At 35.6% G+C, this 16,729-nt stretch overlaps 1 long non-coding RNA gene across 1 annotated transcript; it reads right to left on the bottom strand.

Annotated features, from left to right (window-relative positions):
• Positions 1 to 9,457: 9,457 nt before the first annotated feature.
• On the bottom strand, positions 9,458 to 14,598 carry LOC146907954 (uncharacterized). The gene is made up of 4 exons (XR_015019941.1): positions 13,719 to 14,598; positions 12,002 to 13,377; positions 11,420 to 11,733; positions 9,458 to 9,757 (listed from the first exon to the last, which is right to left on the bottom strand). It is a non-coding gene; the product is annotated as an uncharacterized LOC146907954 (long non-coding RNA).
• Positions 14,599 to 16,729: the final 2,131 nt, after the last annotated feature.

Genomic DNA, 16,729 nt, shown 5'->3' with positions numbered 1-16,729 from the left:
CCAAAATCGGGCCCCGAACTGCCAAAATCGGGCCCCGAATTATGAGCTGATTTTTCAGCTTTGGTCGACAAAAATCGGGCCCCGAACTGCCGAAATCGGGCCCCGATTTCCTGTCAGTCAAAACTGGAAAACACTCACTTTTTCGCCCGTTTCTGTTTTGAATTAGCTTTCGGTGTAAACATAAAAGTTGTAGATAATTGAGTTAGCTTTCTAATGGCCTTGGTTTGGAGTGGAAAAGATTTGTAGATTTTGAGTTATGATAAAAATAGTCCAAGTGGGTCTTTAGCAAAATTTAAGAAAACTTAGCATAACTAATCCCAAGTTAGTCCAAAAACTTATGGTTGGTTTCCCAACTTCAAACTTAAGTGTTAGGGCTTTAGTTGAGGTGTTTTATGGATATTTGACTTATGTTCTATTGATCAAAACTTAATTGCTTTTGGGGGATGTTTTAGACTTGAGCTGAATGTAATTGATTTATAAATATATGTTATGTTGTTGATTCCGTTGTTGACGTTGTTGTATCATCTAATGTCAAAGTTGGGGACTGTGTCATAATTGTTTTAGGCACATATGTTGTTGTTGTAGTCGCTGTTGAAGTTGTATGTTGATATACACAAGTTGAGTCCATTTGCATACTCACATCTGTTGGGGGCTTATGCCCTGGAATGTTCATCATTCAACCCGTTGGGGGCTTATGCCCTGGAATGTTTATCATTCACCTGTTGGGGGCTTATGCCCTGGGATGCTTTAACCATCCAAATTGTTGGGGGCTTATGCCCTGGAATGCTTAGCATTCAACGCGCGTAGATTGGTACCACCTGCATGATGCATAGTTGTTGTTGTCGTAGCATTGTTGAGTAGTTGTTGTTGTCGTAGCATTGTTGAGTCGTTGTTGTTGTCGTAGCATTGTTGAGTCGTTGTTGTCGTTGTAGCATTGTCGAGTTGTCGGTGTCGTTGTGGATAATGTTGTTGTTGTTGTTGTTGTACCTTGTTGCTGAAATTAATTATGTTGTTGCTTATGTATTTATTTATATACTTTATTAATGATGCATGTTGTGATATGTTGTTGTTTTCATTAATTCGATGAATTATATATTATTATTATTGGATAAGTTTCTCACCCCTTCTGCGTATATGTTGCCTCGACCGTGGGTAATGTGCAGGTAATGATGGCTTGTAGGTTGATTGGCTCAAGTGTCTAGGGCTCTGATACATATTAGGATGGGGATCGTCGCGAGTGTCTTCTCATTTCTTTTATGTATCACATATTTTGGAAAGGACTTGCTATTAGAATAAAGTTGAATTATGTTGTGGCCTTTGTGCCAAGATTTTTATTGATGTTGAATTTGGTTAAATTTATATTTTCAAGAATTATTCCGCTGTAGTTTGTAAGATAATTTAAATGTTGGTATTTAAATAAATAGATATTTCCTATTTATGAAATTTTGATTAGCAGTGTGACACTCCGTTGTGTGGTTACTCTGATTAAATTAACTAATATTACGCTGTTGGGAGAACGGGGTGTTACAATTGGTATCAGAGCAGGTCGGTCCGTCCGGCCAATTAGTAGAGTTGTGTCGAGCCTAGTAGTGTTGTGTGACAATTTTGTATTGTCATTGTTGTCCTGTTTGTTGTTTGTTGTGTAACCCTTTGTATGGACTGGTTGGAGTACAACCATGTCCGTATTAATTGTTTTAGTAAGTCGGTGTATTTTCTTCTGCTGAAGAAGAAAGTGGAGAGGAGTTTTTGACTACTAAGCAGCTGAAGCAATTAAAACATGATGGAAACTTGATGTTTTCTTTGATGGCGTATTTGTCTGTAGAGAATCAGTCGATAATTGATAGATTGCCCGTTGTGAATGAATTTCCTGAAGTTTTTCCTGGTGAGATTCCAGATGTACCACCAGAGAGGGAGGTTGAATTTTCGATCGATCTTGTGCCGGGTACGAAGCCTGTGTCGATGGCTCCTTACCGTATGTCAGCAGTTGAGTTAGCAGAGTTGAAGAAACAGTTAGAAGAATTGCTTGATAAGAAATTTATAAGACCGAGTGTCTCACCTTGGGGAGCGCCAGTATTGTTGGTGAAGAAGAAGGATGGTAGCATGAGATTGTGCATAGATTACCGTCAGCTTAATAAAGTGACGATAAAGAACAGGTATCCACTTCCGAGAATTGACGACTTGATGGATCAATTAGTGGGTGCTCGCGTGTTTAGTAAAATTGATTTGAGGTCAGGTTACCATCAGATTAAGGTGAAGGATGAAGATATGCAGAAGACGGCCTTTAGGACACGGTATGGCCATTATGAGTATAAAGTGATGCCCTTCGGTGTCACTAATGCGCCAGGTGTGTTCATGGAGTATATGAACAGAATTTTTCATGCTTTTCTGGATAAGTTTGTTGTTGTATTTATTGATGATATCTTGATTTATTCTAAGACCGAAGAGGAGCATGCAGAGCATTAAAAGATTGTGTTGCAGGTGCTGAAAGAAAAGAAGTTGTATGCAAAGTTGTCAAAGTGCGAGTTCTGGTTAAGTGAAGTAAGCTTCCTTGGCCATATTATTTCTGGTAGTGGTATTGCTGTAGACCCGTCGAAGGTTGAAGCGGTATCACAGTGGGAGACTCCTAAGTCAGTTACGGAGATCAGAAGTTTTCTTGGTTTGGCTGGTTATTACAGAAGATTTATCGAAGGATTTTCGAAGTTGGCACTTCCATTGACTCAGTTGACCTGTAAAGGTAAAGCTTTTGTGTGGGATGCTCAGTGTGAGAATAATTTCAATGAGTTGAAGCGAAGATTGACGACGGCTCCAATTTTGATTTTACCAGAGCCGGATAAACCTTTTGTTGTATATTGTGATGCGTCCAAGTTAGGCTTAGGTGGTGTGCTTATGCGAGATGGCAAGGTAGTGGCTTATGCTTCTAGACAATTGAGAATACATGAGAAGAATTATCCTACACATGATTTAGAGTTGGCTGCTGTGGTTTTTGTGTTGAAAATTTGGAGGCACTATTTGTACGGTTCCAGGTTTGAAGTGTTTAGTGATCATAAGAGTCTGAAATATTTATTTGATCAAAAAGAGTTGAACATGAGGCAGAGAAGGTGGCTAGAGTTGTTGAAAGATTATGATTTTGGCTTAAATTACCATCCGGGTAAAGCTAATGTGGTTGCAGATGCCTTGAGTAGGAAAACGTTGCACATGTCGGCTATGATGGTGAAAGAATTTGAATTGCTGGAACAGTTTAGAGACTTAAGTCTTGTTTGTGAATTGGCACCTCAGAGTGTACAGTTGGGTATGTTGAAAATTAATAATGATTTCTTGAAGAGTATCAAAGAAGCCCAGGAGGTTGATGTGAAATTTGTAGACTTGATGGTTGCTAGTAATCAGAATGCAGATGGTGATTTTCAGGTTGATGATCAAGGAGTGTTGAGATTCCGAGGCAGGATTTGTATCCCTGATAACGATGAATTGAAAAAGTTGATTTTAGAAGAGAGTCACAGAAGTAGCTTGAGTATCCATCCGGGAGCTACAAAGATGTATCATGACTTGAAGAAACTGTTTTGGTGGTCTGGATTGAAGCGTGATGTCGCACAATTTGTTTATGCATGTTTGACTTGTCAGAAATCGAAAGTTGAACATCAGAAGCCTGCTGGTTTGTTGACACCATTAGATGTGCCGGAATGGAAATGGGATAGCATCTCCATGGACTTTGTGACGAGTTTACCAAACACGCAAAGAGGGCATGATGCCATTTGGGTTATTGTCGATAGATTGACGAAGTCGGCACACTTCATTCCGATTAATATCACCTATTCAGTAACTCAGTTGGCGGAGATCTATATTCATAATATTGTGAAGTTGCATGGTGTTCCATCGAGTATTGTGTCGGATAGGGATCCGAGGTTCACTTCGAGATTTTGGAAGAGCTTGCAAGAAGCTTTGGGCTCTCAGTTGAAGTTGAGTTCAGCGTATCATCCGCAAACAGATGGTCAGTCAGAAAGAACGATTCAATCATTAGAAGACTTGTTGAGGGTGTGTGTACTTGAGCAAGGTGGAGCTTGGGACAGTCACCTACCATTGATAGAGTTCACGTACAACAATAGTTACCACTCGAGTATTAGTATGGCACCTTTCGAAGCTTTATATGGTCGAAGGTGTAGGACTCCTTTATGTTGGTTTGAGTCGGGTGAAAGTATTGTGTTGGGGCCTGAAATAGTTCAGCAGACTACGGAAAAGGTCAAGATGATAAGAGAGCATATGAAAGCGTCGCAGAGTCGACAGAAGAGCTATCATGACAAGCGTAGGAAGGACCTTGAGTTTCAAGAGGGTGACCATGTGTTCTTGAGAGTCACTCCTATGACCGGTGTGGGTCGTGCATTGAAGTCCAAGAAGTTGACTCCGAAGTTTATTGGTCCTTATCAAATATCTGAGAGAATTGGCACAGTGGCTTATAGAGTTGGTTTGCCACCACATCTTTCGAACTTGCATGATGTGTTTCATGTGTCGCAACTTCGGAAGTATGTAGCGGATCCTTCACATGTCATTCCTAGAGATGATGTGCAAGTTAGAGACAACCTTACGGTAGAAACTTTATCTTTGAGGATTGATGATCGCAAGGTGAAGACGTTGAGAGGCAAGGAGATACCTCTAGTGAGAGTTGTTTGGGGGGGAGCAGCTGGTGAAAGTCTTACTTGGGAGTTGGAGAGTAAGATGCAGGAGTCTTATCCTGAGTTGTTTACTTGAGGTAATATTTCGAGGACGAAATTCTATAAGTTGGGGAGAGTTGTAACGCCCCATTTTTATTCTAATATTTTAGTAGATGTGTGAATATTTTATATATGACTTTAATTGCTATATAAATGATTTTATGTGAAATATATGTTTTATATGATTTTTATATGAAATATGTTATGATGCAATTTTATTATATGAATATTGGGGTTGTGTATTATTTAAATGAATGTTGTTATTATTTGATAGAAATAATATGAGAAATAGAAATATTATAGAAATAGTATTTATTTTTGGTTAATGGGAATTAAGTGGAAATTAATAGAAATTAAGGGAGTTGGGTGAGAAAAGAAAAGAGAGATATTTTTGAAGTAAAAAGAAAGAAAAAGGGAGAGAAACATTTTCACGTGAAAACATTAGAAGAAAACCTGCTTTTGGAGAGAAAACCTAGAAGAGGCAAAGAGAGAGCTAGGAAGGAATCGATTGCGGTAGCTTGTCGTTTGGTGTTACTGAATTAAGGTAAGGGTGGGATTCCTTTCAATAATCTTGATATATAATTTGAAAATTGATGAAATTGTTGTTCTTGAGTTTAGGGTTTGAGAGGTTATGTTAGATGATAATTTATGATAAAACATGTTGTTTAATTGTATGAATATAGGTTGTTTTACCCCTATAATGTATACTAAACCTGTAAACATTGTTCTAATTCATTTTGGGTGATTGGGGGATCAAAAATTGGGTTTTTGGAGTGAAAACTGGTCTTTCCCGTAAGCTGTGAATGTCCAAAATCGGGCCCCGAACTGCCAAAATCGGGCCCCGAATTATGAGCTGATTTTTCAGCTTTGGTTCGACAAAAATCGGGCCCCGAACTGCCAAAATCGGGCCCCGATTTCCTGTCAGTCAAAACTGGAAAACACTCACTTTTTCGCCCGTTTCTGTTTTGAATTAGCTTTCGGTGTAAACATAAAAGTTGTAGATAATTGAGTTAGCTTTCTAATGGCCTTGGTTTGGAGTGGAAAAGATTTGTAGATTTTGAGTTATGATAAAAATAGTCCAAGTGGGTCTTTAGCAAAATTTAAGAAAACTTAGCATAACTAATCCCAAGTTAGTCCAAAAACTTATGGTTGGTTTCCCAACTTCAAACTTAAGTGTTAGGGCTTTAGTTGAGGTGTTTTATGGATATTTGACTTATGTTCTATTGATCAAAACTTAATTGCTTTTGGGGGATGTTTTAGACTTGAGCTGAATGTAATTGATTTATAAATATATGTTATGTTGTTGATTCCGTTGTTGACGTTGTTGTATCATCTAATGTCAAAGTTGGGGAGTGTGTCATAATTGTTTTAGGCACATATGTTGTTGTTGTAGTCGCTGTTGAAGTTGTATGTTGATATACACAAGTTGAGTCCATTTGCATACTCACATCTGTTGGGGGCTTATGCCCTGGAATGTTCATCATTCAACCCGTTGGGGGCTTATGCCCTCGAATGTTTATCATTCACCTGTTGGGGGCTTATGCCCTGGGATGCTTTAACCATCCAAATTGTTGGGGGCTTATGCCCTGGAATGCTTAGCATTCAACGCGCGTAGATTGGTACCACCTGCATGATGCATAGTTGTTGTTGTCGTAGCATTGTTGAGTAGTTGTTGTTGTCGTAGCATTGTTGAGTCGTTGTTGTTGTCGTAGCATTGTTGAGTCGTTGTTGTCGTTGTAGCATTGTCGAGTTGTCGGTGTCGTTGTGGATAATGTTGTTGTTGTTGTTGTTGTACCTTGTTGCTGAAATTAATTATGTTGTTGCTTATGTATTTATTTATATACTTTATTAATGATGCATGTTGTGATATGTTGTTGTTTTCATTAATTCGATGAATTATATATTATTATTATTGGATAAGTTTCTCACCCCTTCTGCGTATATGTTGCCTCGACCGTGGGTAATGTGCAGGTAATGATGGCTTGTAGGTTGATTGGCTCAAGTGTCTAGGGCTCTGATACATATTAGGATGGGGATCGTCGCGAGTGTCTTCTCATTTCTTTTATGTATCACATATTTTGGAAAGGACTTGCTATTAGAATAAAGTTGAATTATGTTGTGGCCTTTGTGCCAAGATTTTTATTGATGTTGAATTTGGTTAAATTTATATTTTAAAGAATTATTCCGCTGTAGTTTGTAAGATAATTTAAATGTTGGTATTTAAATAAATAGATATTTCCTATTTATGAAATTTTGATTAGCAGTGTGACACTCCGTTGTGTGGTTACTCTGATTAAATTAACTAATATTACGCTGTTGGGAGAACGGGGTGTTACAATTTCTACTGGTAAATGTATTGCTTCTGATGGTTATATTCTGGATGCTTTCTCGGTTTCTCCTCACAACCATCGCGTTAGTGATTTGCTGATGGTTTATTGGAAGGCCCCATCGGCCCCTTGGATCAAAGTGAACATAGATGGCTCCCTTATTAGTACTCTTGCAGCTTGTGGAGGGCTGTTCCGTGATCATCGTGGTTCCCTTTTAGGCGCCTTTGCTTGTAACATTGGTTTGTCGACAGTTTTTTATGCTGAGGTATATGGTTTTCTTCTTGCTTTTGGAGTTTGCAGCTCAACACGGTTGGAGGAATGTTTGGTTAGAGAGCGACTCAACGAGTGTTCTGTTGGTCTTTAAAAACCGTTCCTTGGTTTCGGTTTTACTCCGCAATCGTTGGCATAACGGTTGCAACCAAGGCATACAGGTTATTACTTCTCACATCTTCAGGGAAGAAAATTGTTGTGCAGATTTGTTGGCTAATTTGGGCCATTCGACGCAAGGCACAGTTTGGTTCTCGGTGTTGCCTCAGACTCTTCAGACTGATTTCTTCTTGGGCCGAAGTGGGTTCCCTCGCTCTAGGTTCCCATAGACAGATGTTTCCTTTTTTTTTTTTCTTTTTTTTTGTCTTCTGTTTATTTTTTCTGCTTTGTTTCTTGTTTCTTTTGAGGGTTTTGGCCTAGTCCCCCCTCTTGTAAGCTTTTTCCCCTTTCTTTAATAAAATTTTTCTCTGAGTTTGGCGGCATAGGATGGGGTTCTGCGGGGTGCCAACCTAGTTGGGATGTCGTTGCTTCCCCTTGATGCCTGTCCATTCTCCTGGCTTAGCAAATATATATTACGGTAATGATTATATTTTTTTCCCTATTGACCAAGATTCATTTAAAAAGAAATTTGAGTACATTACAAGTCCAAATTAATTAAACATGATTTGTTGTGTTCTTGTAAAAATAAAATAAAAAACGAATTTGTTGTGTAATTGATGTGTTAACTGGTTTATTAGCACAATGGGAAAATAATGTATATAGTAAAGGAATATTTTATTTGTGAAAAAAAATCTAGCGTCGGCCTGACCGACTATATATATTTTGGTTGACATCTGAATATTGACTTTAGCATCGGTGTGGCCGACTCTATAAAAGTTTGTTGACTACTTAAATGTTGACTTTAGAGTTTTCTAGTCCGACTCTAAGTGTATCATTTAGCGTCGGTTTGGCTGTTTTTACATGATTTGGTTTAATTTTCAGGTGTTGAAATTAATATCCTCGGTTCATTGTAGAGTCGGATTATACTCGGCATTACTGACGTTACATTAGCCTCGGAGTCCAGATATCGAACGCTGCCCAGTAGCTTCAAGTTTTTAGCCTGCTCGACCCCGACACTAAATCAGTGTTAGCGTCGGTTTTTGCCTTGTTAAACTGGGGTTTTTGCCGACGTTAAAACGTGGTATTCTTGTAGTGGACTAGTGTACAATTGATTCATAAAACATAGTACTAGAGGGCTTCATGTTTCTACGAACTAACAAGCAAATATTATAGTTCCGCAATTGCAACCTTGTACCTCATAAACGATGGAAATGTTGAACTGCTTTTCCCATCTTTCTTTCTCCCTGAAAAATAGACAGTCCTAATCAGTAGGATGAGAAACAAAAGATGGCAGTAGGTTCCAACGGTTTTAAGTCACACTTGAAGATGAAAATGTGACATAAATTTCAAATAAAGTATTGTACTTCTAGCGCTCACCTTAGCCAAATATACAAAAGCATATAAAAGACCATATTGCAATCTCGTGAAGAAGGCTTAATTAATGATTTGGTCCCTTAAGTTATTTGTTGGTTACATTTTGGTCACATAAGTTATTAACGTTACAATTTGGTCCCTTAAGTTATTTGTTGGTTACATTTTGGTCCCATAAGTTATTAACGTTACAATTTGGTCCCTTAACTTACTTTTTGGTTTCGTTTTGGTCCCTTAACTTATTTTTTGGTTTCGTTTTGACGGAGGAAGAGTTAAGGTACCAAAACGAAACCAAAAAATAAGTTAAGGGACCAAATTGTAACGTTAATAACTTATGGGACCAAAATGTAACCAACAAATAACTTAAAGGACCAAATTGTAACATTAATAACTTACTAGACCATCCACCCGTGCTGCCGCACGGGTCATATACATTGAAAATGTAGTAGTTAAAAGCAAAATTATATATTGCATACCCAATGTAAGCAATGACCAAAAGAATTAACTGAAATTTTGGTGTATGTACATCATAACGAAAATGAAATCAGTTAATTAAAGTCATGGCAAGTAGGAGAAAAAGTGGTTTGTCGGAAAACTCGATGTATTTTTTTATTAAAAAAAAGTATAAATTTCATTCAAAAGGAGTAACCAAAAGACTATCACAGCTAAAATAACAGCAAGTTTCAATAAAGGGACCGATATTTGTAACTACTTATTCTTTGTTTGCTACAAAATTCAGTAGTAACCAAAGAACTAACAAATAGTAGTCTATCTACTATAGAATTAATAGAAGAAACAATCAAAAGATTGTCACCAAAACATAACACTACCACTGCTCATATCCAATTCATTAGTATACACCAGAACAAAACCATACACATATAAAATGCTCTTATACATTTGAGATAGCAAATTACATATGATATGTGCGCAACTTCACCCTACTTTTTTACATAGAAACTTCATGCTCATCTTCAATATTCATTGGTACTGTATACGTGAAAAGGGAAAAATCAAAATCACAACAATAAATAACATTTAGAATATATTTTGATTAAAAAATATACTTAATTAGAACCAAATTGATTAGCAACCAAACAACTCAGCTCCTTTGCAAAAGTATACACCATACACTAACTACAAACAAAACTTTATAAGCTGCACAATTAGGACAAAGGAAACTTGATTTAATGCCAAATAAAAAAAAATCAGTTTAAAAAATTCAGCCAAGCCACAGGCGAACCAAAAACAGCATCCAATAAACAAAAGCGACCGCTAAAAGTCCAAAATAGTAACAAAAAAAAAAAACAATACAGGAGCAACATATTTATGCTCAAGTTCTGCCGTAAAAATGCAGCCCAAACCTGCAGAATTATGCACAACAGTGAACAAAAACAACACAGGAGCAAGATTATGCATGTATGCAATGTACATTAAGATTAGATAATATGAACATAAAAAAAAAAAAAAAAACAGCTTCTATTAATTTCAAACTTAAAATCACACTTAAACAGAAATTGGAGGTCCAAACAAAATAGAAAAGAAATAAATTATATGCAAAGAAAGGATTCACAAAAACAAAGCATGTCTTATAATAAGACAATATCACTTACATTGAGCAAAGAATACACTTCAAATATCACATTCAAATAAGTACTCCAAAAAGTATACACTTTAAATAATTCATTACAGCTTCTCCAACAAAGTTAAATTTTACATTAAGCAAAGAAAACTAATTGGACAACGTAAACTCCTAAGAAACGGAGTTCAGGTTACCACAGTAATAAACAACCAAAGAATGCAAAGACAATCACATGACATCATTGGGTGTACGTACAAACATTTTAAGCCAAAATAAAGAATGAGATCATATATACTCCACCAACAATATAAAGAATGAGATCATATAAAGAATGAGATCATATATCCTCTTGCAACAATATCTTGAAGAATATTATATGAACAAAGTATAACATAAGGCATAGGAAAGAAAAATATACAAATTAAACCAATAGGGAAAAAAAATCAAGCCGTATTTAAATTAAGGAAAATCCTGAAGTAACATTTCAATAGAAGGCTCGGTTTAAAGTTTGGCGGAGGAATCATTTATGTTAGTTAAACTGGCAGCCATCAGTGGATAGAAAGGAACACGCACACAACAAATTGGTCTGAATTAATAAGAATATCATCATATTGCTTATACATGTAAGTTAAGGTAAGAGTAAAAAATAATAAGAATATTAATAGCAGAAATATAGAATTAAAAAGGAAACAATAGGAAACAATTCTAATATCTCATAATATATCTCAATAACCAAACTGAAACAAATTTTCTTAAAGCTTTCTCAATGAACAGAGCAACGCACGTATAAATCAAAAAGGAAATGAAATATTTCAGTTGTTAGCAGGTTATATAAAAAAATGCATGAAACCGAAGTTTGTAAATACGAAAAGCAAACAAAGTTTCTAGTGTTGAACTGCCATTGATGTAAACAACAAAAAGCAAAAAGAATACCATCAACACAAATTTGAGTATAAAAGTATTAAGATATTTTTTTGCAAAATAAAAGTATCAGAATTAGTAACATCTTATATGTTGTTTCAATTTTCAATCATCAGGTATAAAAAGTATATTATAAAAGATGATCTTACATTGATGTCATAACTACATCCATCAAATTTGTGCTACCAACACTGCTTTCTCGGGTTTAGGCTTCACTCTCAGCAATTGCAGAAGCAAACTCAGCAGGAGATAAACGAAAACAGTTTAGGAACTTCAAACATTTTGAGCAAAGAAACATAATGAATGGCTTATCTATGAAACGATAAATGCTACGATGAAGACAATTAAGAAACAAAAGTTAATATCATGGTAAAGTTAAGACAATAATGAACCAACCTTTTAAGCTAACCAAAACAGGTGCAGCCACTCGATTGTAGCTTTCCATTTTAAAATTTTGCAAGTCCTACAGGCTCAAAGTGAGTATGTTTTCACAACATTCACATACTACCATAGTGCCACTTGTAAAGTTGCATTTAGTAGGATGTTTTAAGCCATGTTTTGGATCACAATTAGTAGCATTTCATGAATCAGAAATTGCTTGAAAATATTCATAATCAAAGGATGTTTTAAACAAAATGAATCAGCTGTGCAAATTCCATCTAACTACATAAAAATTCCAATGGAATATGGTCCTCATTGTTTTAAATTCCAATCATAATGAGAGTTATTACCTTTTCCATGCCTTGATTATACTCTGCATCCTCTTCCTCGTTACTTGTCTATAGGTAAGAAATAATGAAATTAATATCTCATGATAAATTGCTTATAAATAAATCTATGGTTTTATGAAGTTGATACCTTAATGTCATGAAGAACAATAAACGGCTTAATCACATCAATGTCTTAAGTGGTCCGCACAAATTCCCGCATTCGTCAACCATCCTCAGAACGGTTATTCCGCTATCCAATGCGAGCTGAGAAAACCCGATGTAGGCAAGAACCTATAATAAACAAAATTATATAAGTCTGTTATAGAGTAGTCAAAGTAAATGAAATTATTGTGAAGTGTATGTGAACTACATACCAAAAAGCCGGAATCAATTAATGTGATTTTGATATCACAAAATAGTGGATTATCACGATGAAGAATATGTAGCTGAACTAAAGATCAAATAGTGGATTATCATAAACCTGTCAGCAATGGTATGATAGCAGATCTTGGACTTTATAGTGAGTCATTCCCTAAGTTTTGGTATGAGAGCCATGCAGAGATTAAGGCACATCAGCCCATGAGGTTAATTCAACACATATTTATACAGAGAAAGGTAGCGTATTTATACAAAGGAACAATGGTATTTCAACACATACTTATACAAAGGAACAATGGTATATATAGATGAACATGACAATCTATTAGTATTCGGCAACTTGGAACTTTTAAAAGTTCATTATTATTATTACTCCAATATTTGCCTGGTATCAAAGCAGAGATTAAGGCTATTTTACAGTAATTTCCTCTTTTATTATTAGAATGAAAATAAAACTGCACGTTATATAAATAAGAAGAAAGAATCAAACTTCCTTCAAAAAAATAAAAGATGAAGAAATGATCAAACTGTTAACTCGTACCGTTTCTAAAACATGTAAAACTTTTTTTTCTTAAGCCGCTTCATAAAAATGTCTCATTTGCAATAAAAACCTACATAGAGAATTCTTTGATTGTACTAATAAATATTAAGCATTAGCAACCTTACTTCAGCCTTGATTGCAATGCAATATGAAAGAGTGTAGTAAATATATGCAATGTGTTATTATCATCCAGCTTTACCATTGTCATCCTTGGTTGCAATGGATCCTTCAATAAGCTTTATACTGATTTAGTTAGTTGGCTTACATGAATATTCACTCTTATTTTGATTTAATGCAAAGAATGATAGTTGATGATAATAAAAAGATTACCTTTGCTTATACGATCACAATTTCAATATATTCATGGCCCATCCTTGTTCACCACAGTCCTAAAATCTATGATTGTTATAGCAAGCTTCCAACAAAATTCCTTTGCTAATGTCTTTGATATCAATGGTCTTAACATTGTAATTGACACCTGCATTAAAAAGGCATAGTTAAACTCAGCTTTTATATTAAAATAAGTTACCTTTAAACCTAAATTGTGGACAAATTACTAATTTTTAAGGGGATTTGAATTCAGGTTAAAAAGACATAGTTAAACTCAGCTTTTATATCAGATTAGACAAATCCAATGTAAAGACCTTTTCTATAGTTATTTAAATTCCATTTTAAAAGGATGAGATATTCATAAACTTTAGGAACCAATATTTGATGATTTAGGGAAGACAGTATCTACACGGCTAAAAAACAATCTGATTAATGAATAAACAAACAAAATATAAAAAAAAATGAAAATGAAAATTGAAAGAAAATTACCTCGTAACATTAATTCTGAGTCGATTACTCAATTCAACAAACAATTCAAACATCTGACCCAAATCAGCAACATTTCCATGAGAATAAAGCATGGCACATGCAGGTCTATGATACTTAACATACACCGCCGCGATTTCATTCCCTCTTCTTGTTTTCACCTTCACTACATCCACGTTTTCCTTCATCGGAACTTTCCGGAATCGAAAGCTTCATCGCCGATGAAGTACTGTTTGGGCGGCGGTGGTGGTGGATTCAGATATGTGTAGGATGGTGGTTGTGGTGGGAAGAAAGCAAACTTTGCAGCTATTGAGGAAGTTACTCCGCCCATGGGGAGATTGATTCATAGAGATGGCGGAAAATCTTTCACACGGTGGTCGCAGATTCTCACCGCTTCACCGAATCATCTTCCTCATGCAAATCCTTCGCATTTCGCTTCTTCCTTCCTCAAGCATACGCTTCTTCCGTCTTCGTAGCTTCTCAAATTATTTATCTCCTTTGTATCAGTTTCGTCGCGTTCCTCTGCAGTATCAAAGTTTTTTGCGATGCATACCCATGAGAGAGAGAGAGAGAGAGTTGTTAACAATTAGAATCTAGGTAAAATGAGAGATGCAGAGAGAGGAACAAATTAGAAGGAGACTGCGTATTGAGCAGTGTAAGTGTGTACCTTTCATCCTATTGGAATCTGATCAAATTTTAATGCTTTGTCAATTTTCAAAGCAACTAATTAGAGACTTTCAAGGTGTGGTAATATTAATGCTGATAGAAGAGGAATAGATTAGACACGTTGGTGTTTATGAATAGTTAGGTGGGAAATTTGAAATTCAAAAATTGCATTAAATGAGGCTAAAAAGAATTTTTCCCGCTCTAAACATAGGATTAGGGTTTTAGAATAGTTGTTTACATTGTACTTTAGGATTAGATAATAAGGATGGGACCAAAATGTAACCAACAAATAACTTAATGGGCCAAATCATTAATTAAGCGCGTGAAGAAATAGGGAAATTCTCTGTAAACAGAATAATCAAAGTTAATGATCAAAGGAGACAATACTAAAATTAGCAATCCTTCAAGTGAATGTATCGATAGAAAGTAGAAATAACACAGTGAGAAGCATGATTGTTTTTATATGAAGGATCATTGATCAATCACTCACAGCCCCATACATAGCATAACTCGATAAAAATTCTGCAAGTAATAAATGAAGAGAATTGTCAAAACCCCTAACTGAAATTTCTCCCCTTCATGAGAAAATGTATTAATCTCAAAAGTTTAAATAATAGTTAGAAAGTTTTAACTCAAAGGCAATTACTTACATGGACTTTAGGTGAATAAGGCTCCCAAGCTCAAGTGACACACTTCTTTCAAGATAGTTACAAAAAGGTCTTCACAAAATATTTATTTTTCATGATTCAACACTCTAGCACTCACCTTATGGCAACATTCCAAAGAAGGCTCATCATACTTATATCTAATCTTTGTTAACATTGCTAATAACTTTGCAAACCCTAAACCTAAATGGTTTTGGCTCTAAACATTCTTGACCGTTTGATCAAATCTTTCTGATGGTTTGCATTGTAAATAACAAACCCTTTATTTCCATCAGTTTTCCAATAATGGTCGGTCAACAGTATGAATAGAGTGTTTTATGGGAAATTACAAGCATTTACTCTCATCTATTCCCCAAAACCAGGTGATGCTACTGTAATCAAAGACAAAGAATATGGGAATAATGGCTCTGCATTTCTCTTTGGTAACAATCATCGGTTCCCACAAATTTCCACTTTCTCTCCACACAAATTTCATTTCGTTTGTTGTTCTTCTTCTTCACCCTCATCGCCTCCACTTCCGGCAACCTCACCTGAAACCACTTCGAGAACGATGAGATTGAGAGCGAGAAGAAAATTCCAATTCCAATTCAAATCTGAAACTTGACATCATCCCCATCTCCACACAGAAACTTTGATGGTGAAATTTTTTTTGATGCGGCAGCGGCAACATAATGAAACGGAAGAAAATGAGAAGTGAAGGTTGATTGGATTTCTTAAATGCGAAATCTGATGGATCTCAGATGGTGGCGAAAGAGTGACTGTTCGATGGAGAAGACCAATTGTCTATGTGGGTTGTGTATGCAGTGTTCATTAGTTTCTCAAAGGATTTACATGTAAGGAGTTGTTTTTAACCCCTTTGTTTCAGTGACTTAATAACTTTGTTTGAATTTGTTACGGCGTCTCAAATCAGGGATGGAATGCTACTATATATTTGTAACATGGATGTTTGTTTTTAATTTATTTCTTTCTACGAAATATTTATAACATGGCTTTTTGTTTAGATATTTAGGTATTGATATGTTAATGTTGATTATTATATAGTTTGTGATATTATTGATATGTTAAAAAAAGAAGGTATTGATTTGTTGTTTCGTGAGTTTCAGTTTGCATTGGGCTTGGCTAAAAGGATGATGCCAATTGTCTTTTGTACACAAGAGAAGAGGTTATGAGAGTATGTACATGCTATATAATTACTCGGTGGGGAGGGGATGCACTCCAAAACCTGCATAAAACTATGATTGCAGTGCTATGTTTAATTTAGTGCTATCTAGCAGTGGATACATGAAGGAAATTAAACATTAGTGTTTGATTGTGACTAAAAGTGTAGCTGTATTCTAAATTTCAATGTAAGAAGCCTGAGATTATGCTTAGAGTTTATGTATTAACGAAAACAAGCTATTATAGAATAGTTGGATTTCTTAAGTTTTTGTTCTTATTGTTGAGCATGCCTCTTCAATTTCTTTTGATTCTTAATTCTGGTGACATTTAAAACTCAAGTTTTTGTTTTTGTTCTTATTCTTGAGCATGTGTGTTATGCGTGTACCAGGTAACCATTGTTTTTGTATATTTTAAATGGTTTATATACAGGAAACACATAACTGTGTGACTGCACATTTTTATTGGTCCACATTTAGACATCAGTAAATTTGTTAAATATCATGCTTAGGACTGCTGATGTGAAGA

This window comes from Medicago sativa, chromosome 7, assembly GCF_051527215.1.
Source record: "Medicago sativa cultivar Bolivia chromosome 7, Bolivia_mono, whole genome shotgun sequence".
NCBI classification, from domain to species: Eukaryota; Viridiplantae; Streptophyta; class Magnoliopsida; order Fabales; family Fabaceae; genus Medicago; species Medicago sativa.
The sequence above is the reverse complement of the archived record's forward strand: the minus strand, read 5'-3'. Positions and strand labels throughout refer to the sequence as shown.